Here is a 25,507-nt window from a genome sequence, read left to right on the forward strand (position 1 = left end):
CTTCTCTCTTGACCCTCATATCTAACCCAGGGAACCCTTCCAACAGACTCCACCGTTACCATCACAATACACATAGAAACATATGCATATGTGCAAATGTTCATGCAGTATTTTTTAAGACAAAATACAGATATTTTAAAATAATTTCCTTCTTGTTTTTCAAAGTAAATATGAGGGAGAAGCACTTCTGTATTAGTAGAATCAATGTCTGCCAACTGATGAATGGATAAATTAAATGTCTAATATTATTTGATCATAAACGAATAAAGTACTGACACACAAACAGCATGAATGACACTTGAGAACATTATACTAAATGAAGGAAAGCCATTACAAAAATACCACATATTGTATGATTTCGTTCACATGAAATGTGTAGAACAGGGAAATGTTTAGAGACAGAGTCAATTAGTAGTTGACTAGGGCTGTGGGGCAGAGAGGAAATAGTGGCTGACTGCTAATGGGTACAGGGTCTGTTTAGGGTGTCATGAAAATATTCTAAAATCAGACTGTAACAGAGGTTACACAACTTTGTAAATACAGTAAAAATCACTGAAGTGTAGACCTTCAGGTGAATATTATGGTATGTAAATTATTTCTCAGTAAAATTTCTTAAAAAGCAAATGTGTTTATTACAGAAAATGAAAAAGTTACACAAGTTCTTCATATGTAGCTCCTTATGCAGTATAGCACTGTCAACATGTTTAAGTATTTATACCTTTCTTTTTAGTCACCTTTTACCTGTGATCACATTGTGTCAATTCTATATTCTAATTTTACACATTAAACACTAAATTTTTTCCAACTGAGAATGTTTACTAATATAATGTATTGGCTTACTACTCCATGAATTAAACATTTGTCATTTGTCTAACCAATTCAACAGTGTTGGGCATTTGGTACTTGGCTCTCTATACTTACTACAGAAGATACCCTAGAACTTAAGGGTATCTAAGACATTCATATGTTCGAGTTCTTTGGAAAGTCACTATGCGAATTCAAGAGTTATCTGACATTGAAATTAATTAAATAGATTTTGCTGAACTTTTATATGCTCAGTTTCTCCATTTTTTAGAATCCATCTTTTTATAGTTATTTCTAGAAATTTGTTCTCATTCTTCACTTTACAAGTACTTATCAAGTTTATACAAAGCTAATCTGTCACATACGTGTTGTTCTTAGTTCTCTGGATATTATTTCTTTTTTAGTTATCAAAAAGACATTTTAGAATTGTAAAGACAAATCAGACACACAGACACAAAAAATGCTACTGTGGTATTGGCAAAATAAAACACAAATAGATCAATGGAGCAGAACAGAGAACTAGAAATAAAACCAAACAAACATACTTAGCCTACCTTTGACAAAGGAAGAAAGACAATCAAATGGAGAAAGGAAATCTTTTTAACGAATGGAATAATTGGCATCTAGTTAACGTGTAGTTGTAAAACATGAACCTAGTCACTGACCTTACACTTCCACAAAAATTAACTCAAAATGGATTATAGATTCAAATATAAAATGTAAAATTATAGAACTTCTAGATGATAATATAGGAGAAAATCTAGATGACCTTTGGTTTCACAATGAATTTTTTAGATACAACACCAAGAACATCGTCCAGGAAAGAAAAAATTAATAAGTTGGAATTCATTAAAATTAAAATCTTCTGCTCCACGAAAAATACCATTAAGAGAATGAAAAGACAAAACACTGACTTGAAGAAAATATTTGTAAAACATATATATGATTTAAAAAAAACACATATCATCAATATACAAAGAACTTAAAACTCAACATTAAAAAAAACAAACAATTTGGGGCACCTGGGTGGCTTAGTTGGTAGGTTTCTGACTCAAATGTGGCTCAGGTTATGATATCATGGTTCGTGAAATCAAGCCCCACATCAGGCTTTGTGCTGACAGCATAGAGCCTGCATGGGATTCTCTCTCTCCTCTCTCTCAAAATAAATAAATAAGCATTTAAAAAAATAATAAAAAGTAAAAATCAAAATACAACCCAATGGAAAAGTGGACAGAAGATCTGAATGGACACTTCAACAAAGAAGACACACAGATAGCAAATAAGCACATTAAAAGATGCTCAACATTATATGTCATTAGGGAATAATCAAAATTACATACCACCACATACCTATCAGAATGAATAAAATCTAAAACATAAAACCAAATTCTGGTGAGGATGTAGAGCAACAGGACATATCATCATTGTTGGCAGGAATGCAAAAGGTACACCCATTTTGGAAACTGTTAAGTTTCTTACAAGACTTAACATACTCTTACCATATAATCCAGCAATCACATTCTTTGGTATTTATCCAAAGGAGCTAAAAACACATCCACACAAAACCTGCATACAAATGTTCATAGCAGTTTTTATAACTGACAAAAATTGGAAGAAACCAAGGTGTTTCAATAGGTGAACAGAAACATTTCTCTAACAGAATGTGATTCAAATAAAAAGAAATGGCTGCCATCAAGCCACAGAATGACACAGGGCAACCTTAAATGCATATCATTAAGTGAAAGAAATCGGTCTAAAATGCTACATAATTGTATAATTCCAACTATGTTATATTCTGGAAGGAAAAACTATAGAGACATTAAAACAAACACAAACAACAACACACAAACAAACAACAACAACAAAAAACAGTGGTTGCCATGGCCTGAGATGAGGAAAGTGGTTGGAGGGAGGGATGCATACATGAAGTATAAGGAATAAGGCAGTGAAACTACCAGGTATGATGCTGTAATGGTTGATACATTACATTCATTATACATTTGGCAAAATGTAGAACTATACAACAAAAAGTTAAATTTAATCTAAACTATGGATGTTAGTCAATGATAATGTACCAATATTGCTTCATCAATTGTAACATATATACCACATTAATAAAAATGTTAATTAAAGGAGAAACAGAGAGATGGGGAGAAGGAAGATATTGGAATTCTACACTTTCTGCTCAACTTTTCTGTAACTTTAAAACTGCTCTTAAAAACAGTCTATTGCTGCAGAACCTGGATAGGCTCAGTCCGTTAAACATCTGACTTTGGCTCAGGTCATGATCTCGCGGTCCATGAGTTCCAGCCCCGCATCGGGCTCTGTGCTGACAGCTCAGAGCCTGGAACCTGCTTTGGATTCTGTGTCTCTCTCTCTCTGCCCCTCCCCTGCTTTTACTCTGTCTGTCTCTCTCAAAAATAAATACACATTTAATTAAAAAAAAGTCCAATTGCTTTTTAAAAATTGAACAATAAATCAAATTTTGCACCTAAAATTATTTTTGCAATTTGCCAGACAATTCCTGAAACCTCACAAAGGATTTTTCATTTTGTAAAAAGAGGGGTGCCAAAAATAATTAGGTTTATTTGATATGTTACTATTGATGAGTTTCATGGACAGAGATGTCAATCGGGAGAGAGACTTAGATTTCCATGGATTAAATTATCGCTAAAGTAATATTAATATAGATAAGGTATGCTATATGGGAAGTTCATAGAGATTTGTCATTGTCCTTGCTGTCCATGATATGTTTCTATTTATTAGAATCTTGTGGCTACTTTGCTTATATTAGACGAAGTATAGTTTTTTCAGTCATAAATTCAGTTAATTTTAAAATGTTAACCTGGTTGTAACTTCACTTCTTTTATTTAAAATAGCATCATATCATTGGTTTCAAATTTAAAATTCGTATCACTTAACTATGGAGCATTACTAATATATAAATGCTTAGGACCTTTCCAGAATTACAGAATTTCTTTACTTGATAGTCTTTATATATTCTTGGTATATACTAACTATATGGTTGGTATATTTGTGGCACATTATGTCACTATATTGTTATGCTATATCTGAAGTTTTTCTCTGTAAATATGTTTTTTCATTTTTATAACTGAGATATAATATATATTATTTTTAAGTTGGCTTACAAATCATGTTTATAAATATCCAAAATTTGGGGGGTTGATTTTTGTCTTCTTTTGCATACCGCAAAAACAATCAAATTTCTTTTTCAGTTGTGTTATTCTTATAATGAATTTTCAACCAATCTTTCAAATTTTGAAAATTATCAGTATTAAGTAAACCACAGCCTTTTAAAATCTTTTATCATCTGCAGATAGTTTTTGTTTTGTTCTGCTGTTGCCCTGAAAGCACTTGTAACTAGCTAGAAGCCAAAATTCTTTGCCTTTAATGAAGAACTATGTCAGAAATCCATGGAAAAGGATTTTGCAAGGTAATTTTTGATAGCAGTGTTTATAAAGCTTTAGACCCACTTCATTGGACTGAGTCAGAATTTCTAGAACCCCAAATAAGAAATAGATGAGTTCATGAGATGCCAACCCAAGACAAACCATTAAAAAGGATTAAGTAAGGCCGAGTGAATTCATGAGGGATGATTGTGGATTATGTTCGAAATCTTTTTCATGTTTTTTTTGAATGTTCATTTTTGAGAGAAAGAAAGCGCAAGCAGGGAAGGGGCAGAGAAGGAGACAGAGTTTCCAAGGATCCAAAGCAGGCTCCACGCTGACAGCAGCCAGCCAGTTACAGGGCTCGAACTCCCAAACTGTGAGATCACCACCTGAGCCAAAGTCTGATGCTCAACCAACTGAGCCACCCAGGTGCCCCTTCTTCATGGTCTAATGTGCTAGTTTCCTGGACATATAAGGAATCTCTATACCTTTCCTATTAAGCTATCTATAATTCATAACAGTTTAGTAAATTATGCTTTTGTAAACTGAAATTAAACATTTGTAAATGATATCTTTTTCCTTCTATAATTCAGAAAATCTTACTAAGTATTCCTATTTTTGTGGAAATATGATTATTTGAATAGATTCAATACGATTCTGTCTTCCCCAATCAACTATCCTAGAAACTCACCAGTGAGAAACCATCATTACCCTGAACTCTTACTTTTCTCTGGAGTCACGCTTGATTCACGCTTAAGTTCAAAACTACCCCTCCCAACTTTCTCCTTCTTCCCCACAGAATATTCCTCTCCTTAATCTTCTGGACTCATCTGTAGTTTGTACCCTAGCTTTCTTGCTCCATATTACATCTCTACTATTCCCAAACCAAACCCATTTTGGCTGGTAATAGTCATATTTCCTGTTAGTAGGACATAAATGGAAACATATGTGACCAAGTTCTTGCCTGGAATATCATATTTGATATGCTCAGTTAATCAGATGTGACCAGATAATTTTAAGGAACTAAGGTTGAATTTTATGAAACCAATGATCACAAAGCCCTCTTGGGAAAACTGCCCTGATACCTGGTTTATAGGATTCCCAGCCATAAAGATGAATAAGGAAGGTCACTTCCTGCCAAGCCTAGGAAACTTGGTACATTTGGGGACTATAAGAATAGACACATTTATCCAAATTTATAGGTATTTCGGGTGATGGCCAGTTTATGGGAGTTTTTTTTATTGCTGCTGTAACAAATTACCATGAATTTTTCAAACAACACAGATCTATTACCTTACAGATCTGTAGTTCAGAAGTCTAAACTGGGTTTTCCCCAGGTGAAAACTAAGGTATCAGCAGGTGTATGTTCCTTTCTGAAGGATCTAAGGGAAAATCCATTTCCTTACCCTTTAGAGCTTCTCAAAGCTGCCCGCATTTCTTTATCCTTGGCTGGTGATCACCCTCATCCATCTACAAAGTCAGCAAATAAATGTCAATTTTCTTTCTGTCTGTCTGTGTTTTTTCTTAAATTAAAGAAAAATAATTATAGTAAAATGTGTATAATATGTAATTTACCAAAATTACCATCTTTAGTGTTATGTATGTTCACATTATTGTTCAACCAATCTCCAGAACGGGTATGAAAACTTTATTACAAGTATGCTTTTTTTTTTAAGTTTATTTATTTTGAGAGAGAGAGGGAGAGAGAGAGAGTGAATGCATGCAAGTATGGTAGGGGAAGAGAGAGAGGGAGAGAGGATCCCAAGCAGGCTCCATGCTGTCCATGAAAAGCCTGACATAGAGCTCAAACTCATGAATGTGAGACCATGACCTGAGCCTAAATCAAGAGTCAGATGCTTACCTGAATGAGCCATCCAAGCACCCCTACACTCTTAGCAAATTTAAAGTATTCAATACAGTATTATCTATGGTTACCAGGTTATACATTAGATTCTCAGAACTTTTTTTAGGACTGCAAGTTGTATTGTCAACTGTTTACCACCATAGAGTTAGTTAATACTTCCTTCACTGCACATAATTACTATTTGTTGTTGTTGTCATTGTAGTTAGGTATTAAAGCTCTACTCTCACATCATCTTTCAAGTGCATAATACAGTATTGTTAACCATAGTTACTATGCTATAACTTAAGTCCTCAGAATATAACTGGAAGTTTGTACCATTTGACCAAGATTCCCATTTCCCACACTCCCATTCTATTCCCCAACAATCATTCTATTCTATAAGTTTGGGTTTTTTTTTTTTTTTAGATTCCACATATAAATGAGATCATATGTGATTTGTCATTCTCTGACTTATTTCACTTAGCATAATACCCTCAAGGTTCATCTATGTTGTACAAATGGCAAGATATTCTATTCTATATCTATATCTATTGATATACATTACATTTTCCTATCCATTTGTCCATCAGTGGACACACAGGTATAAATTTACACTGTTTATTTGACTTTTTCTCCTTTATTTTAAATATCTTACAATTTTATTTGTTAGTTATATCTCAATAAAATAGGGAAAAATATTATTTGGTGAATTTTTAGAATAAAGGATAAAATGTCATGATGCCTGCTACTTACTCTCAAATGATTTAGAAGAAAAAAAAGGAAATTATAGAGAGAGAGAAGGAAGAAGGGCAGGGGAGAAGAAAAGGACTAAAACCAGAATGCAATCATCAAACATTTACATTAGTTCTATGTCAAAAATAAACACATATTCATTGTACCATTCTCCTAACTTTTCTATAAATTTGAATTTTTAAAAAAAAATTGGGGTTTCTCAAAAAATTAAAAATAGAATTGCCCTATGAGCAAGTAATGGCACTACTAGGAATTTATCCAAAGAATACAGGAGTGCTGATTCATAGGGGCACATGTACCCCAATGTTTATACCAGCACTATCAACAATAGCCAAATTATGGAAAGAGCCCAAATATCCATCAACTGGTGAATAGATAAAGAAGATATGGTTTATATATACAATGGAATACTACTTGGCAATGAGAAAGAATGAAATCTTGCCATTTGCAACAATGTGGATGGAACTGGAGGGTATTTTGCTAAGTGAAATAAGTCAGTCAGAGAAAGACAGATATCATATGTTTTCACTCATACATGGAATTTGAGAAACTTAACTGAAAACCATGGGGGAAGGGAAGAGGAAAATAGTTTCAAACAGAGAAGGAGGCAAGCCGTTAGAGACTCTCAAATACATAGAACAAATTGAGGATTGATGGGGGGATAGGGAAGAGGGGGGAATTGGTGATGGGCTTTGAGAGGGCACTTGTTGGGATGAGCATTGGGTGTTGTATGAACATGATGAATCATGGGAATCTTACTCCCAAAACCAAAAGCACACTGTACACACCATATGTTAACTAACTTGACAATAAATTATATTTAAAAAATAAAAATAATAATAATAGCTCATTCTAGTTGTTAAAAATTTATAAAATACAAAAAATAAAGATGCAAATAAATATCATAGGAAATTTGAAAAAAAATTAGGGGCAGAGATCATTCTAGATCCCACTGAAATTGAGTGTTGTATAATCTTATCCAAAGTTACTACATTTTATGTTCTTGATTCATGCCAACTTCACCCAACAATTTTAATACATTAGCTTTTTTTTTATAAGAAGTTATTTTAAAATTTCAAACTTAGAAACACTGGTTTACTATAGGTAAGTGCATTTCAAACCATTTTCAGTTGTGAACATGCTTAAAAAGAAAAAAGATTGTCAACAGAGGAAATAAATATCCTGCATAATAAAGTTAAAAACCCAAATGTGCCATTTATTAGCTATGAGTTTTTGGATAATTTACTCAACATCTCTGGTTCTCAATGTCTTCATCTATGAAGTGGGAATAGTAGACACCTCGGGTTATGGTGAAGATTAAATTAGATAATCCATGTGAAGTGCATAGCAATTTCTGACACACAGTAAACACTCTAAATAATGATAGCCTATGGCAGAAAAGAATATCTCTAGACAAAAGTCATCCTTCTGCATTCTGCAATTTTCAGAATAAATGTAATTACATCCCTTATACCCGTTCTTCTTTTTTCTTAATGTAGGCATTTATTGCTATAAGCTTCATTCTTAGAACTGCTTTTGTTTCATCCCCTAAGATTTGGATGTTATGCTTCCACAGCAATGGCTATTGGTTACCTCAGTGGCAAAATCTGCCCATGTCCTCTGTGGCTGCTGAGGCCCATGCTGACAAACACTAGGAAGCCCTTTGCTGTGTGTGAAAGCTTCAGAATCTGTGACTTCTGTGGGGGCTGGTGAGGTGCTCAGGGGCAAAGGTTGCAGGGGGTGTCTGCAGAGCAGGCCACCAGCAATCAGGGTGGTACCCCCTCCATGGCTGATGCTGATAGTTCCTGCCCTTGTTCACAGTTCCTCACTGTCTTCAGACATCTCAGCTAAGTCAATCTCCTCAGCAATCCTTTCTGTGCAGTTACTGATTTTTGCTCAGCTGCATTGCTGTAGATTAATTGTTCTTGTATTATTTCCCTGATTTCATAAAATTGTTTATCTGTGTTTTCTTGAAGCTCTCTGAGCACCTTTAGGACAACTTTTTTGAATGTTTTGTCACATAATTCATGGATCTAAATTTCTATAGAGTCACTTATTGGCAGTTTATTGCCTTCGTTTAGTGGTGTCATGTTTCCCTGTTTCTTCCTGATCCCTGTAGCCTTACACATGTGTCTGTTAGATACAACTAGACATGAGCAGTGGTGGAATGCCCTGAGGCAGAGTCCCAAGTCCTTGAGGAAAGAATGATGGAGACTTGAGCAGAAGGCAAGTATGGTGATAAATAAGCTACACATTAAAAGCCGGGGGGCACAAAATCCTGACCTTGACACTTCCAAGACTTTGGGCTTGACAGATCAAGAGCCACAGGTGTGAAACATGCCCTCTCCTCTTCCACCTTTGCCCCAGGGTAACCCCTAGGCTCATTATAATGCATTTGCATTGCAGGTACAGAACCCCCCAACCCCTTCACTTCCTCCCCTGCCAACCATGGAGAAAGGCTGCCATGACAGTTCTGATACAAACCTTATAGGGTCAAAAACTCCCCCTCCCAAACAGTGGGAGGAGTTTCTCAAATGATTAGAGACAGCCTCCATTAGAGACCACACACTGTACTCACAGCTCCTACCAGTCCAGAGAGACCCAATAATAACCAATCCCAAAACAACCGAGGGTCCAGTTCCACCTTGCAGAACCTGCCTGCTATCCCACCTTGAGAGTGTGCTTTCATTTTAGTAAAGTCTAGTACAGTGATACAGGACACCAAGTGCAGAGGTATGTGGTGGCTCCAGGTTGAAGGGTGTCTGGTGACTTGTTGGCTCAGGCATCTGGAGTCCACAACATGGACAATTGCAGGATCCTTGGTGAGAGCTGTAGGGGGGCTCACAGTAGATACACAGGCTATTGGGGTCTTCAGCAACACCTTCAGGTCCAGATCAGGGCCGTCTGCAATGGTGGCCAGAGATGGTTTGGGGCACACACTTGGCTGTGGGAGCTGGCTGCTGATGTATGGTGGTGGTGGTGAGCTGCCATAATAAGGGCTGAGCCCAACTGCGAGTACACAAGCAGCTGCTGGGACATAGGCTGTCCATGTGCACTTGAGTCAGAGCCAGTGATGTGCAGGTGCCTGGGTACAGGGGCTAGCAGCAGGACTACGTAGCAATGAAGACCAGTGACGATAGGGAAACAGGCTCAGAAGCAGCTGTGGGCTACTTGACTCCCCACTTGCAATTGTATGGCTGTAGACACTAGCCTCCTGCCTGCACACGATGGTCCAGTCAGCATATTGCACATGTACAGCTGCAGAGGCTGGGGCTTCTCTTTAGGTATGGATCCTAGGCTCTAGCAAAAGGTGGGAAGAGACAAGAAGGGAGGGACTCAGGCAGCTAGCATCTGCTAATGCAAAAACCTGTGGCCTGAAAATCTTAGTGAAATCTGCAGAGGATCCCCAGCACTGTACTGGCTTTTTATTTTCCCAGTGGCAAAAGCTGCCAGGGTCTTCTGCAGAGGGGTTCGTTGGGGTCCACAAGGAAGTCATCAGTGATGAAAACTTGGGAATCTGTATCATCCACAAAGGCTGTGGCAGTCCTCAGCAGTGAAGGCTGCTGTGAATCTTTGCAGAGCAGACCTCTAGGACCACTGGAAACTATGGTCATTCCTACCACCTGGCTGATATTGATGGTGTGAAATAAGATTCCAAAGTGAAGTAAGCATTTCAAAGACAGTCATTTAAAATGGGGTGGAAGGACATTGAGAAAGCAAGACCTATGCATGTCTCCTGTTTCAATTTTTGGAATACCATGGAATTTGACCTTTGTCCATAACAATTCATCGGTTTCATCTGGGCCACTTTCTGGAACACATCCTTCCACTTCGGACTGAAATAGACACATCTACTAACTAAATAGCCAGTCATGCATTAGATAGGCAGTTTACTCGGTCAGCATCCATCATAATTCCTTAAAAACAAGCTATATAAAACTTGTGGTTTTTGCCTTTATAAACTTACACTCCATTGGCAATTTGGATAACACCTTCAGTTTCAGTCCACTGAAATTGTAATCCCTAGGACCCCAGATAAATGTTTTTGGTTGCTTTATAGTCCCCTGTTGGTGCACAATAGCCTCTGCCTTTTCCCTTGTTCTTAACCTCTCTAGACATCTCAGCTTTGGGCATGGGCGGGAGGTGGGGGAACAGAAGTATATCCTTCATGCAGGGCCCAAAATGTTGGGGAAGCCAGTTGCTCACCACACTCGTCTTTTCCCTGGAGAGCAAGTCTTAGCTCTGAGAAGTGCCTATTTGGGGGATGGAATGATGTAGGCAAAATAAAACTGTTCTCCCTACCCTTTTGTGTGGTTATTTTTAGGATTTTTGCTCCACTGTGTTGTTGAACTTTATTGAGTAAACATTTGAGCTCCCTCAGAGCTATTTTTGTTTTGCATAATTGTCTAGTTGTTCTTTTTGGGGGGATAGAGGCTGGGTTCTCCCATTCCACCATATTAGTGACATTCTGTAAATTATTAATTGTACTCTTGAGCTCCCGAGGCCTATTTTCATTCATGAATAGCTGTCTTATTCTTGTTTCTTTCTCTTTCTTTCTTTCTTTCTTTCTTTCTTTCTTTCTTTCTTTCTTTTTTTTTGTAGGGGTTAAAGGTTAGTGTTTTCTATTCCACCATCTCACTGATGTCATACTGCAGTTTGATTTCTTATCACATCATATGACTTGGACACTTTTTCTATTCTTTCTTCTTCCATATGAAAGGAACTTTTGATTATTGGACCAATCTAGATAATCCAAAATAAGCTCAATATTTTATAGTCAGTTGATTAGCAACCTTAATTCCATCTGAAATCCTAATTCCTCTTTCTCATATAAGGCAAGAAATTCACAGATTTCAAGGATTATGATGTAAGTATTTTACGGGGAGAGAGGGGCATTATCCTTCCTACCACCTCAGTCCTTGGCTTCACTTCTAGGCTTATGAGGCTTTTAAAAGTCCAATCTGACATTTTTTAATGAAAACATCCAGCAAAGCAAATTTATGAAGGTCAATATGGTAAATTACTGTTTATTTCCTTTTGTAAATAATGAAGCCTAATCTAGTGAGGCCATCCTTATTTTGCAATCAAGAATAACCTTTCTTTGAAATTCCTTTTGACCAAAGGATCTTGGATTTTACTCTCCAAAAAAATTTTGTGTTTCAACAGTAAATTATGCATCATCTATAGAATACCCTTCTGTGTTAATGGATTCCATTCCTGTTCATTGTCTTTTGAGATGTTTTGTACTTCCTTTTAAATTACAGGTAATTAATGGATATGTAAATTGTCTTACCTGGTAGAGATTTAGTTGACTTCCACCAATTTTGGTACCTACTGGTAAATTAGACGATCTAATTACTTTGTCCAAATTGTCAAACCCTAACAAAGTTTCAATTTTACAAAGTTTCTCTAACACTGTCTACAAACCTACCAACTTATTTTTCCAGTATTTCTCTTTCCTATCTGACTTGATGTCACAGAGGAGTAAACATGACTGCCCAGATCTCTGTTATGACTCTGGGTTGACTTGGGGCTGGCCATTTTCCTCAGGCTCTGAAGAATTCTTCAAGTTGAAACATAGCTACTTGCTATAAATCTTGAAGGATTCACCATTGCAAAAGACCATGCATGGGCCAGAATCCTTTTTGGACAAGATGTTGTCTGGGCCATAAAGAAGTCTGGCAAAATTCTGGGGCCATTCAAGCAAGAATTAACCAAGACTGTGGTCAAGATCACCAAGAAAACAATTTCCTAACTAAAGAGCTTTAAGAATTAAACTAGTAGTGCTGAATAACCTCTAAGAACCTATTAGAGGGTGGCTCAGTCAGTTAAGCGTCTGACTCTTGATATCAACTCAGGCCATGATCTGGAGGTTTATAGGATTGAGGCTGGCATGGGGCTCTGCTCTGACATGGAGCCTGTTTGGGATTCTCTCTCTCCCTCTCTGCCCCTCACTCACTTGTTCATGCTCTCCCTCTCTCTGTCTCAAAATAAATACATACACATTAAAAAAAAAAAAAAAAACTGGGGCGCCTGGGTGGCGCAGTCGGTTGAGCGTCCGACTTCAGCCAGGTCACGATCTCGCGGTCCGTGAGTTCGAGCCCCGCGTCGGGCTCTGGGCTGATGGCTCGGAGCCTGGAGCCTGTTTCCGGTTCTGTGTCTCCCTCTCTCTCTGCCCCTCCCCCGTTCATGCTGTCTCTCTCTGTCCCAAAAATAAATAAACGTTGAAAAAAAAAAAAATTAAAAAAAAAAAAAAAACTATTGGAATCTGCTAGACTAATTAATCTCAGCGTTTAACACCAGATACTTTAAAATAGTCTTATAGTGATATTTCTTTTTCCTTTTAAGCTTCCCTCTGATTTCTTCAACAAACCTTTGACATGATAAAAGGTCCTCAACTTTGAACCACCCATCAGATAATGAAACTAGTTTTACATAAGAAAAAAAAAAACACCACCACCAATAAGAATCCTCCAGAGACTATTTCTTATATGTTACTTCACCTCATTCAGAAAGTTTATGATCAACTCAGAATTGTTCATCAATTAACAACATTTGTCTTAAACAAAAGAAAGGGCTGACATATTGAATTCTATCATCTATCCATAAAACTCACAGATCACTTACTTGTTTACATGCCTGTATAAAACTCCAGATTCCCTCTTTTTATTTGAGACATTCCTCATTAAGAATGTTTTTCTAATACTATAACCTAAATAAAATTATCTTCTTAAGTGTTTGCTGTTCTTTTACAATGTAAACCTTGGTTCCTGAGTTCGAACCCCACATCAGGCTCTGTGATGACAGTGAGGAGTCTGCTTGGGATTCTTTCTCTCCCTCTCTCTCTGCCCCTCCCCTGCTCGCTTGCTCACTCTCTCTCTCTCTCTCAAAATAAGTAAATAGACATAAAAAATTTACAATGTAAACTCTTTACAGCATACTTTTCCATCAATGGATTATTATGTGGTAACATAAATATGATACTGACAAGATGGAAATAATAATAATAATAATAATAATAATGATGAGGAGGAGGAGGAGGAGGACCATGATGACAATGGTATCTAATACCTATAATTGCTCTTATTTTGTTCCAAACTCTGTTCTCAGTATGTTATATGGAGCCATGATTTAACCTTCATTAGAAGTCCATGAAGTAGATATTATTACTATCTCCATTTAACCAATGAGAAAACCCAAGATGTTGAGGAACTAGCCCAAAGTCAAAATAGTAAATTGTACAGCCAGGATTCAAACACATGCTGACTTGTTCCAAGGTCTGTGTTCTTAATACTTATGTCAACTACCTTACTGTTAAGCTTCTAAAAATAACTTTTCTTCATCTAGAAATCTCCTCCTACATGATTCTACTCCTTTGAATCCCTGTTATAATTACCTTTGGCTTTATTAAAGTGTTGATACACAATTGCCTACGTATTCTATTCACTGTGGTAGTTTTTAAGGGCACAATGATAGGAATTTTATCCCCCAAAAAAATCCTTCATGATGTTATCTATGTTTCTTAACTTTTACTTTCATGATATAGTTTTATTTCTATCCCATTTAATTTGAAAAAAAAAATTATTGTGAATATTATCTCCAGAGCCCACCTGCCTTGGTTTGAATACCTGCTCCAATACTTACCAGTTTTGTGCCACCTTGGGCATATCACTTAATAGGCCCTGACTCCATCTTTTGTAAATGGGCAATGATAATGGGCCCAGTTCCTAGAGTAGATGCTACACTGAGAAAGGCAATGAATGTAAATCACTTAGTACAGTACTTGGAACATAAAAAGTACTTGATCACTACAATTACATTTTTAAACTCTACTTTTCACTGTAAACTCTTTGAGGTTAGTGATTAGTTTATATTCCTCTCTATATTCCATTTTTAAGACAGCAACTTAAACTTACTTCATGTTCAATGTTTTTTTTACAAAAAACAAAATTATTTAGGTGCATTTGACTGACAGCACAGAGCAAATTTCTTTTTGTCTTACTTAAATATTGTATGATTTCCACCATTTTTTCATATGCTCACATTACCTTGTACAACACCCTGGTGTTTATTACTTATTTAATTACTTGAAAAAACTCAGGTTTTCCTGAAAATTTGATGATTTCAGTGTGCACAACCTCTTCTAGATTTTACAAAGATATATACTTTTCATATATGTATAAATATATATAATGCTGGTCCAGGCATAGTGATGCCTGCTGTCTGTACTTCATAGATTTGTTAGCATAATGAAATTTGATAATGCATGTGAAAACACTTTATAGACTACTATATCTAAAATTCGATGTGTTACCGATATTTAAATCATTAATGTGTAAGGATGAGGATGAAATAGAATTGAATTGAACTACATCTGGGTATCTTCTTCACCTGGATGTCTAATATCCCAAAGGTTTCACAAAATTGGAATATTCTTCCCAACTAAGCAGTTCATGTGCCTAGCTTAAACTATAAAATGTACAGCAAAAAATAGCTCTTCTCAATCTACCCTTACCTAACTCCAAGTCCTATAAATGTCTTTTAAATGTATTAGCTCTTTTTACTTCCTTTTTTCTAAAACTCAAGTTTTTACTGCTATCTTGATTTTTAAATTTAAGTCACTATCTGTTATGGAAGAGAATTTAGCTCTCCTCTAACTTCCACCTCTGACATGGTCACACGTCCCCATTTCCCAAAATCTATATGATTTTGATTGAATTAATATTTGGCATTTTCATTATAAACGATACATATTGCTTAAAGTTCAGCCACAGAGTGTTATTATTCTATTTCTTTACTTTTATCTGGAGTTAATATTTTTTCCTTTAATATTCTATGTGCCTGTCATTGATTCTTAGTCCAGCCTTAGAACTAAACTCTAACTCTTCTTAGTACATTTAAACACAGAAATCAATATAACAGGTTTTGTTTTTGTTGTTCAAATATCTGTCCTAGAACCATTGGACCTGCTATTCCATTCTAGATTAATGTTCTCCAGGCATCTGTAATAGATGTATTTTAGGATTTTGTTCACTACCAGCCTGGAAATTCTCTTCATCTTGCCTGATTGAATCCATTATTTTCTGAAGCTCAAGCTTTCCTTCCTTTTGGTTTATTCCCTCATTTACATATTGTAGAAGGTCCTAAAATAAAGGCTTGAATTTAAGGGATCTGGAGATTTTGAATGGCTGAATAAGCTTTTAAACCAGTATAGCAATCTGGGGCACCTGGGTGGCTCAGTTGGTTAAGCGCCCGACTTTGTCTCAGGTCATAATCTCACTGTTCCTGAGTTTGAGCCCTGCAACGGGCTCTGTGCTGACAGCTCAGAGCCTCAAGCCTGCTGCTGATTCTGTGTCTGCCTCTCTCTCTGCCTTCCCCCACTCATGCTCTCTCTCTTAAAAACATATAATAAACATTAAAAAAAATAAAAATAAACGGGTATAGTAATCTGTGTCTAATCAGAAGATAGAAACTACCTATAAGTTAAACAGGAGAAGTTAAAGATAAAACTCTCAGAGAAGAAGATATAAGAAAACTTTATATCGTACCATGGGAATGAAGGAGAATACCTTCGAAGGACAAACTTAAAAGGGGGTTGGACCTTTTTAGAGAATGTACAGTTCAACCCACTGGATAGCTAAAAAGTTTGTGGATTTGGCCAGACTGGTCTTGGTCTGTAGTCACAAGGCAAGCGATAGATAAACTGTCTGTGTGAGATAGAGAGCAGACAATCAGCAACTGGTGGTGTAGGAATGCACTGAGGCACAGAGGGGTTATACTTTTTCTATAGCTCCGTATTGCCTGCTTGCTTTTTACTAGAATTTGTTAGATACTGAAACTCCTGGATTGATTTTCTGATTTTCTTATTATTTCTCTCTCACAGTCCAATGGATTTTGTTGCTTTAGTTATGTTTTCTTGCACATTTCTCAAATATATTTTCATACTCTGACTTCCAGTGCTGAAATATAAACTCCATGAAGTTAGACATCTTCAGTTCTTTTGTTCACTAGTGTATTCCAATTGCTGAGAATAGTCTGTGCCATAATAAGAGTGTAATAAATATTTATTGAGTACTTGTTGAATAAATGCTGAATCTTGTATTTTTGGTTTTGCCATTTTCCATTGCCAGTATTTCTTTTTTTATTATATGAATTTCCCTCTTATAAAATACTGTCCTTGCTGCTGGGACACATTACCTTCCATTTCTTATGCATCATTAATCATGTAACTTAAGTTCATTTCTGCCCTCTACATTGATTATTCCCTCCAAATTCCTTCTTTTCATAACATTTTTGTTTGTGTTCTGTTACATTTGATGTTTCCTAAAGTAACTGATAATCCTTGGCTGGCAATGAAGCCTGCTGGAAGTTCAGTGGGCAAGAGAGGGCTTATAGGCAGATAGAATTCACTCTAAGTTAATATGTTAAGGAGACTGAGGGCAAGGGAGAGCAATACTGCTGTAGAAGAAGAAAGAGAATATACTGAGGTAGGCTGTGTAAGTCACATTTCCTAATATAGCTTTACAATATGTTACTGAGCTTGGCTTTATAAATAATGTGGGTCTTTAATTTGAATTCTGCTTACATTTTTTATATGTAACTTTCTCAGTGGGGGAAACTGGTAAGATTAATTTTTAGGAAAATCCTTAGATTCTATTATCGTAAGATCATTTAAAGACTCTATTATCCTAAGATCACTGAAACATTTCCTAATAACACCTAATACAACCCAAAAAAATGAAAAGAAATTTTTGCACATTTGTAGCCACATTACTGAAGGTGAGGAGCCAGGGTTTGGCAATCTAAGGGTGCTATTGAGGGAACAGAGGATATATATATATGTGTGTGTATATATATATATATATATATATATATATACACACACACATACACACACACACACACACACACACACACACACACGACATTCAGATTAAATTTCTGGGTTGGGATACATATTTTCAAGTCATAAACATAGATGTTACATTGTTATAGACTGAATGTTCATGTCTCCCCAAAATTCATATGTTAAATCCTAATGCCCAATGTGATTGTGTATGGAGATAAGGCTTTGGGAGGTGATTAGGTCATGAAGGAAAGCCCTTATGAATAGGATCAGTGCCCTTACAAAAGAAACCCCAGATAGCTGCTTTGCCCTTCCTCATGATGTAAGGACACAGTTGGTAAACTATGATAAAGAAGACTAAGCTGTCTCTGAACTAGAAAGCAGGGCCTCACACAACACTAAATATGTTAGTGCCTTGATCTTAGACTTCTCAGCTTCCAGAACTATAAGAAATAAATTTCTGTTGTTTACAAACCCCCTGTCTATAGCAGCCAAATAGACTAAGACACATATTATGCATTGGAAATAAAGTGTGATTCCCAGACAGCGTCTAGCAGAATGGGTAAATATAGATGTCCTTCAAAAAGAGAGGGAGTACAGTTGGGTAAGCAGGTTTCTTTCAACAAAGGATGAGTTAAGTTTTGAGCAAGGTGAATTTGAGGCCCTTTGGAACACCCAAGTGCATATGTCTAAAAGCTGGATAAAAATAGGGAAGAAAATCTATGAACTAGAGACACCCAGTAAAGCCTCATTAGCATAGAGACAAGGACATCACCTCCTTCAGGAAATTATTTTGGGTCTCTTTATGTCAATGTAAATATTTTCTTTTCTCCTGTCCTAGTTAACTTATTTATGTGTCTGTTAGTAAAGACATCACATGATGTAATTGTTTATATCTATATATATATATATATATCTATATCTATATCTATATATATCTATACACACACACACACACACACATATAATCACTAAATTTAGAATTTCTCATGAAAATAGAATATTTTTCTGTTGTTTTCATCACTTTTGTATGTGTTTCTGAATATTATGTGTTTAAATTGTCTCATGTAATAGTAAATTGAGTGAAAGACTAAAATTGCAAATAATCCAACTTTCCATAGGTTGTTTACTATGCAACTTATTTGAATAGCATGAGCAATATTCCCTTGAGAAACTTGTAGGGTCTATCTTTATTCCAGTGATCAAAAGTGTTATTTAGCATAATTTTACCTTCTAGTTTATTATGTTTACTCTAAGAAAAAGATAATCATTACAAATTTACAATAAATTTGATCTCATTTAAATATCTTAACTAAATGATAGTACTGTTTTGCACAGTTAATGATATTAAATAGAAACTACATAAAACACTTAGTATTCATATCATAGATTACTTCTGCATTAGTTACCTGTTGTTTCTATAAGAAATTACCACAGACTTAATGGCTCAAAACAATGCATATGTATTATATCACAGTTCTAAAGCTCATATATCCCAAGGTATTCTAATGCAGCTGAAATCAAAGGTTAGAAAAGCTACATTCCTTTTGGAAGCACTAATGGAGAATTCATTTCCTTGCCTTTTCTCGATTCTAGAACTTTCTGGCTCATGGCTGTTTCCTCCATCTGCAATGCACATCACTCTAGACTCAGCTTTCTTTATCACTTTATTTTTTTCTTCTCCAGCCTTCCTGCCTCCCTTTTACAATGACATTTGTGATTCCATTAGGCCCAACTGGATAATCCAGGATACTCCTCTGACTTGAAGATACTTAATTTTTGTTTTGTTCTGTTTTAAATGTTTATTTATTTATTTTGAGAGAGAGAGAGAGAGAGAGAATCCCAAGCAAGTTCCACTCTATCAGCACAGAGCCCAACGTGGGGCTCGATCCCGTGAACCATGAGATCATGAGCTGAGCTAAAATCAAAAGGGTTAGACACTCAAGCAACTACACCATCCAGGCATTCCGATCTCTATTTTAATCACATATGCAAAGTCCCTTTTGTCATATAAAGTAACATATTCAGATCTGGGGTTAGGATATGGACAATTTGGAAGGGGAGCATAATGTCTTTTTAAACTACATTTTAGTCATTTAATTTAGGCAAAATTCAATTTTAACTAAATTATCTAGATATTCTTTTACCTTCATAATTCTTAGAGGTAGACACCTAGAGACCCAGACCAGATATGAAGGGAAGGCCCAATGATGCAATTTTTCATTGCTCCTTATTCTTAACACTTTATACCAACAACTTTACTGATAAAAAATAAAGTACAAAGATAGTAATGGATTGAGTACTTTCTCTTTAGTTTTTAGCATGACTCAAGTATGTATTCTTTAAAACTATACTATGAAGTTAGTGTATGTCAGACTTAGTACTGGGGTTGAGAATGCAAATATAAAAGACGTATTCGAGATACACATCACCAAATGAAAAATGAAAAATTTAGACCAAAGTTATGCTGCAATGTAATTAATATTATAAGTATGAACAAGGTCATCTGTTAGCCTATTAGTCATGTTTTTGCTTCTTTCTTTTCATTTTGAATCTTTGTTTTCAGTAAGCTGAATATTTTGTTTTGATACTAACATTTGTTTAAATGTTTCCTATAGAAAACTCTTCTTTATATAAAAATGATATGTTTAAATAGTAAAAACTATGTATCTTAGCATAAAACATATCTGCCTCTTATTCACTAGCTGCATGTGTGAATTATTACAATCATCTTCTATTGTGCATCATCAGTGCTACCCTTGAGATAACAGTAGCTCATAGAGTTAAATATCTAGGACAGATTAAGAAAGCAGGAGAACTCCTACAGGGAAATTTAACAGCTTATGTGTACCTAACTCTCACAATCAACTCAGATGATTGTTGTGTTCCAACCAACTGTACATTTGGCCTAACTGCTCAACACCTGTCCTACTTTCAGCCACCCCTGCTGAGTGTGTCCATGCTTGAACCACTCCACAGATTAATTATTGCAATTCCTTAATGTGTTGTCTCCAAAAACAAGCTTTAAGGATAGTGCAAACTTATACAAATTCAAGCATTACAGTGAGGTAGCTAAAATATATAAACAAATGCACTGAAAATCTAAATGTTCATTTACAATCTAATAAGCCATATAGCAGCACCTTCTATTATGATTATCAGTTAGGATTATTTGATGGCAAGAAGCAGAAACTCATTCTACCCAAATCAAGCAAAATGTATTCTACTGGAAAGATATTTGGAACACAGAATCCAATGGATGCTAGAAAATCAGACTTAAAATTATAGACATTAAGATATCTCTAGAATAAAAAAAAATAGAAACAAAATAACATCCCCTTAGCAAGATGATTATGGTCAATTTTATAGCCTTGGCATGACTGAAAATTCTATCTGTTTTAATTCTCATTTGCCTTCTGCTCATGATCCAATTTTCAACAAGTGACAGTATATTAGTCTAGCCTAGGAAATATGCCATTGGTTAGTGGACATTGGTTAGTGGACATGGGGGAAAAAGAAGAAAGTTTTAAATGAAATTGGGCATGATAAGAAGTGGAATACAGACATGGAAAAAATTATTACATATTCGCCACAGACAATGCATATTTCTGTTTTCAGTATTACTCTCCACTTAGATAAAAGAAAGATTCTATTTGTCTGTGGCAGTAAGTTATGCTTCATTATTTATGTAGTATTTGTAAGTTTTAAGATACCCTAGCATGACTCCCAGTTTAAACTTAGAGATGTAATGAACTAAAAAAGAAGTTTTCATCCTTGTAAGAAAAAAACTGGACACGTAAAAAATGATTTACAGGTGTGTATGTGTGTAAAACCATCAAATATTTGATGTCACAAGACAAGTGGTCATCCCAAAGACATACACTTGCAAGGAGAGATAGGTGCCAAGCACTTGCTTACCTGTAGAAGGAACCACTGGGCACCATATAATTTTATGGGAACATTAAACTAGAAATTTTGAGATTATGAGCTAGAAATAGAGTGAAAATCTCCTGGGTGATACAATAACAGGAAAATTCCCATTCTTTTGTGTTTTTTGTGTCTGTGTGTGTGTGTGTGTGTGTGTGTGTGTGTGTGTGTGAGTTGTTATTGTTTAGAACTCTAACAGGTTCTCACAGATATGAAGATCCAGCTCTCACAGGATGATGAAGAATCCTGATGGGCACCTGGGTGGCTCAATCAGTTGAGCATCTGACTTCCACTAGGGTCATGATCTCACAGTTCCTGAGTTAGAGCCCCCCTTTGGGCTCTGCACTGACAGCTCAGAGCAGGGAGCCTGCTTCGGATTCTGTGTCTCCCTCTCTCTCTGCCCCTCCTCCACTCACGCTCTGTCTCTCCATGTCTCTCAAAAATAAACATTAAAAAAATTAAAAAAAAAAAAAGAATCCTGAGAAAGCTCATCTAGCAAGGATAGAGAATGCAGACCAAGAACCTTCTTCCTGACCAAACAAAGGGTGAGTCTGCAGGGGGGAAGACTAGAGCCCGAGAAAACATACAAAAATCCATCTCAGTTGGAGAACAGGGACTCCCCCCTGTCACAGTCTCCCTGGGTTTTGACTTATTAAGGCTGCCATAACAAAATACCATAGACTGTAAAATAAATTTAAATAAATAAGTTTTATTGTCTCACACTTCTAGAGGCTACAATTCTGAGATCAAAATGCCAGAAAAAAACAGTTTCTTCTGAGGCCTCTCTCCTTGGCTGTAGATGGCTACCTTTTTTGTTATGTCCTCACATGGTCTTTTCTTGGTTTACATGTATCCCTGGTTTCTCTTTGTGGGTACATATTTCCCTTTCATAATGAGGCACTAGTCAGATTGCATTAAGCCCCACCCTAACAGCCTGATTTTTAGCTTAACCACATTTTTAAAGGTCCAGTGTCCAAATACGGTCATATTCTGAGATACTGGAGTTTAGGGCTTCGACATATGAATTTGGGGTAGGGGAGAGGAGACACGTAATTCAGCTCATAACACTGTGTTATCTAAGAGAAGAATTAAAGAATTATCTTCTTAATCTGCAAAGAAGAGTACCCCAAGGACCAAGACAGAACTGGAGGACAACCAATGCAGCTGAAAAAGGAAATGGGGAGAAGAAAACCAGTCTACCTATGGAGGAAGGACAGATACATTTGTGAAGGTCATACTCCCAAGACATAGGCCCACTGTGTACCCCAAAGACTAAGACTTACTCAGCACATTAGCATATGCTTCCCTGCCCTACATTCTACCTCTGAACTAAGACATCTATAGTAATAATACCAGTGGACTACAGCTGGGAAATCTGTAGGAGACAGATTCTCTCTGAGGAACATTCAGATAGGTGAGCCTTGAAGCCAAGAAAAGGGAAAAAACAAGGTCTGAGACTTCTTGGTAGTGCCCCCCAGCAACAACATACTTCAAACACAGCACAACTTCTGACTAGATTAAGATACACGCTCACTTTACAGGCCTATTACCTCAGTATCTATTGCCCTATATAATATGCCCAGCTTTCAACAAAATATTACAAAGGATAACAAAAGGCAAGGGGGAGAAAACAATCTGAAAACACAAGGCAATTATCAGAACCAGACTCAGATATAACAGGATGTTGATATTATAAGACAGATTTTAAGATAACTATAATTAACATGTTGAAGGCTTTAATGGAAAAGATGTTCTAGTGTGCTAGACCAGATAGGTTATTTCAACACAAAGATGGAAACTATTAGCAATAATAAAATAGAAATACTAGAAATTAAAAACACAGTAACAGATGGAGAAAGACCAATACCATAGGATTTCACTTAGGTGGAATCTAAAAAATAAGACAAATGGGGCACCTGGGTGGCTCAGTCAGTTAAGCATCTGACTTGGGCTCAGGTCATGATCTCATGGTTTATGGGTTCAAGCCCCACTTTGGGCTCTGTTCTGACAGCTCAGAGCCTGGAGCCTGCTTTGGATTCTGTGTCTCCCTCTCTCTCTTCTCCCCCCCCCCACCACTTTGTGCTCTCTCTCTCAAAAATAAACATTTTTTTTTAAAGGACAAATGAACAATCAAAAAAAAAAAAAAAGCAGAAACAGACCCACAAATATAGAAAACACTTACCATAGTGGAGGGAGTGAGATATGGGCAAAATGGGTGAAGAGGAGTGGGAAATACAGGCTTCCAGTTATGGAATTAATAAGTCATGGCAATAAAAGGTACAGCATAGGGAATATAGTGAACAGTATTGTAATAGTATGCTATCCTAACAGTATGGTATGGTAGCTGCACTTACAGTGAGCATTGCATAAGTATAAATTTGTTGAATTACTATGTTATGCACCTGAAACTAGTGTAACATTGTATGTCAACTATACTTGAATAAAATCAATATATATGTGTATATATACATTTACATACATATATAGTATAAACATACACTGTTTGTATACACACACACACACACACACACACACACACACACACATATACAGTAACAGAAATGAAAAATACCTTTGATGGGCTCATTAGGAGACTCAAACAGCCAAAGAAAGTATAAGTGAACTTGGGGCACCTGGATGGCTCAGTTGCTTAAGCATCTGACTGTTGGTTTCCACTCAGTTAATGATCTCAGCCCCATGTTGGGCTCTGCCCTGACAGTGTAGAGCCTGCTTAGGATTCTCTTTCTCTTTCTCTCTTTCTCTCTCTCTCTCTCTCTCTCTCTCTCTGCCTCTCCCTCTCTCTCTCTCAAAAATAAATAAACCTAGGGGCGCCTGGGTGGCTCAGTCGGTTAAGCATCTGACTTTGGCTCAGGTCATGATCTCGAGGTCCGTGGGTTCGAGCCCCACATCGGGCTCTGTGCTGACAGCTCAGAGCCTGGAGCCTGTTTCAGATTCTGTGTCTCCCTCTTTCTCTGACCCTCTCCTGTTCATGCTCTCTGTCTCAAAAATAAATAAATGTTAAAAGAAATTTTTTTAAATAGATAAATAAATAAATAAACCGTAGAAAGAGAAAGTATAAGTGAACTTGAAAATAGGGCAATAGAAATTATGCAAATTGAGATGCAAAGAGGAAGAAAAGAGTCAGAAAAACAGATACAAAGCATACTTGTCCTGTGATATATCAAACAGCGTAGCACATGTGTAACTGTAATATCAGAAGTAAAGGAAAGTGAGAACAGAGCAAAGTAAGTATTTGAAAAAAATAATGGCTTTAAAATTGCCAAAATTAGTGACAGATACCTAAGTATACACCCAAGTCATCCCAAAGACACCAAACCACAGAGAACATCAGAGAGAATAAGCACTAATACAACAAACAAACTAGGCATATCATATTCAAACTGAAACATAAAAAAAATTTTTTTTGAAGGCAACCTGTGTGGGTTGGAGTTAGGCAGGACACCTCATATACAATGGAAAAAAGGTAAGAATTACAACATACTTTTCATTAGAAACCATGCAAAAAGGAGACAAAAGAGTGAGATCTTTAAAGTTTTTAAAGAAAACAAACCTACCAACCCAGAATTCTATATCTAGAAAAATTATTCTTAAAGATGAAGAGGAAACAGACTTTCTCAGGGGAGGAAAAAGAAACTTTTAAGAGTTTATAGCCAATGGAACTATCCTATAAGATAGTTTATAAGAAGTTGTTCAGGCAGATGCAATAAAATAAGGTCATAAACTTACATTACACACAAAAAAATATAGAGCATCAAGATTGAATAAATGGATGTAAAGCAATTTTTTTATCTTATTATAATTGCTCTGAAAGTTACCTGACTACTGAGGGCAATAACAGCACAATGTGTGTGTGTGTGTGTGTGTGTGTGTGTTCAGTGACAGAAAGAATTTATAACTAGAACC

At 36.2% G+C, this 25,507-nt stretch overlaps 1 non-coding gene and 1 pseudogene across 1 annotated transcript; one reads left to right on the forward strand and one right to left on the reverse strand.

Moving 5' to 3' along the window:
- The window catches only part of LOC124521107 (protein SET-like), a 176,729-nt pseudogene extending 166,305 nt beyond the window's left edge, over nucleotides 1-10,424 (reverse strand).
- Nucleotides 10,425-24,413: 13,989 nt separating this feature from the next.
- TRNAQ-UUG (transfer RNA glutamine (anticodon UUG)) lies at nucleotides 24,414-24,498 on the forward strand. The gene has a single exon. It is a non-coding gene; the product is annotated as a tRNA-Gln (tRNA).
- The last annotated feature ends 1,009 nt before the right edge of the window (nucleotides 24,499-25,507 follow it).

This window comes from Lynx rufus, unplaced genomic scaffold, assembly GCF_022079265.1.
Source record: "Lynx rufus isolate CCGP_SWC_20201006 ecotype Redwood Valley unplaced genomic scaffold, mLynRuf1.p SCAF_3, whole genome shotgun sequence".
NCBI classification, from domain to species: domain Eukaryota; kingdom Metazoa; phylum Chordata; class Mammalia; order Carnivora; family Felidae; genus Lynx; species Lynx rufus.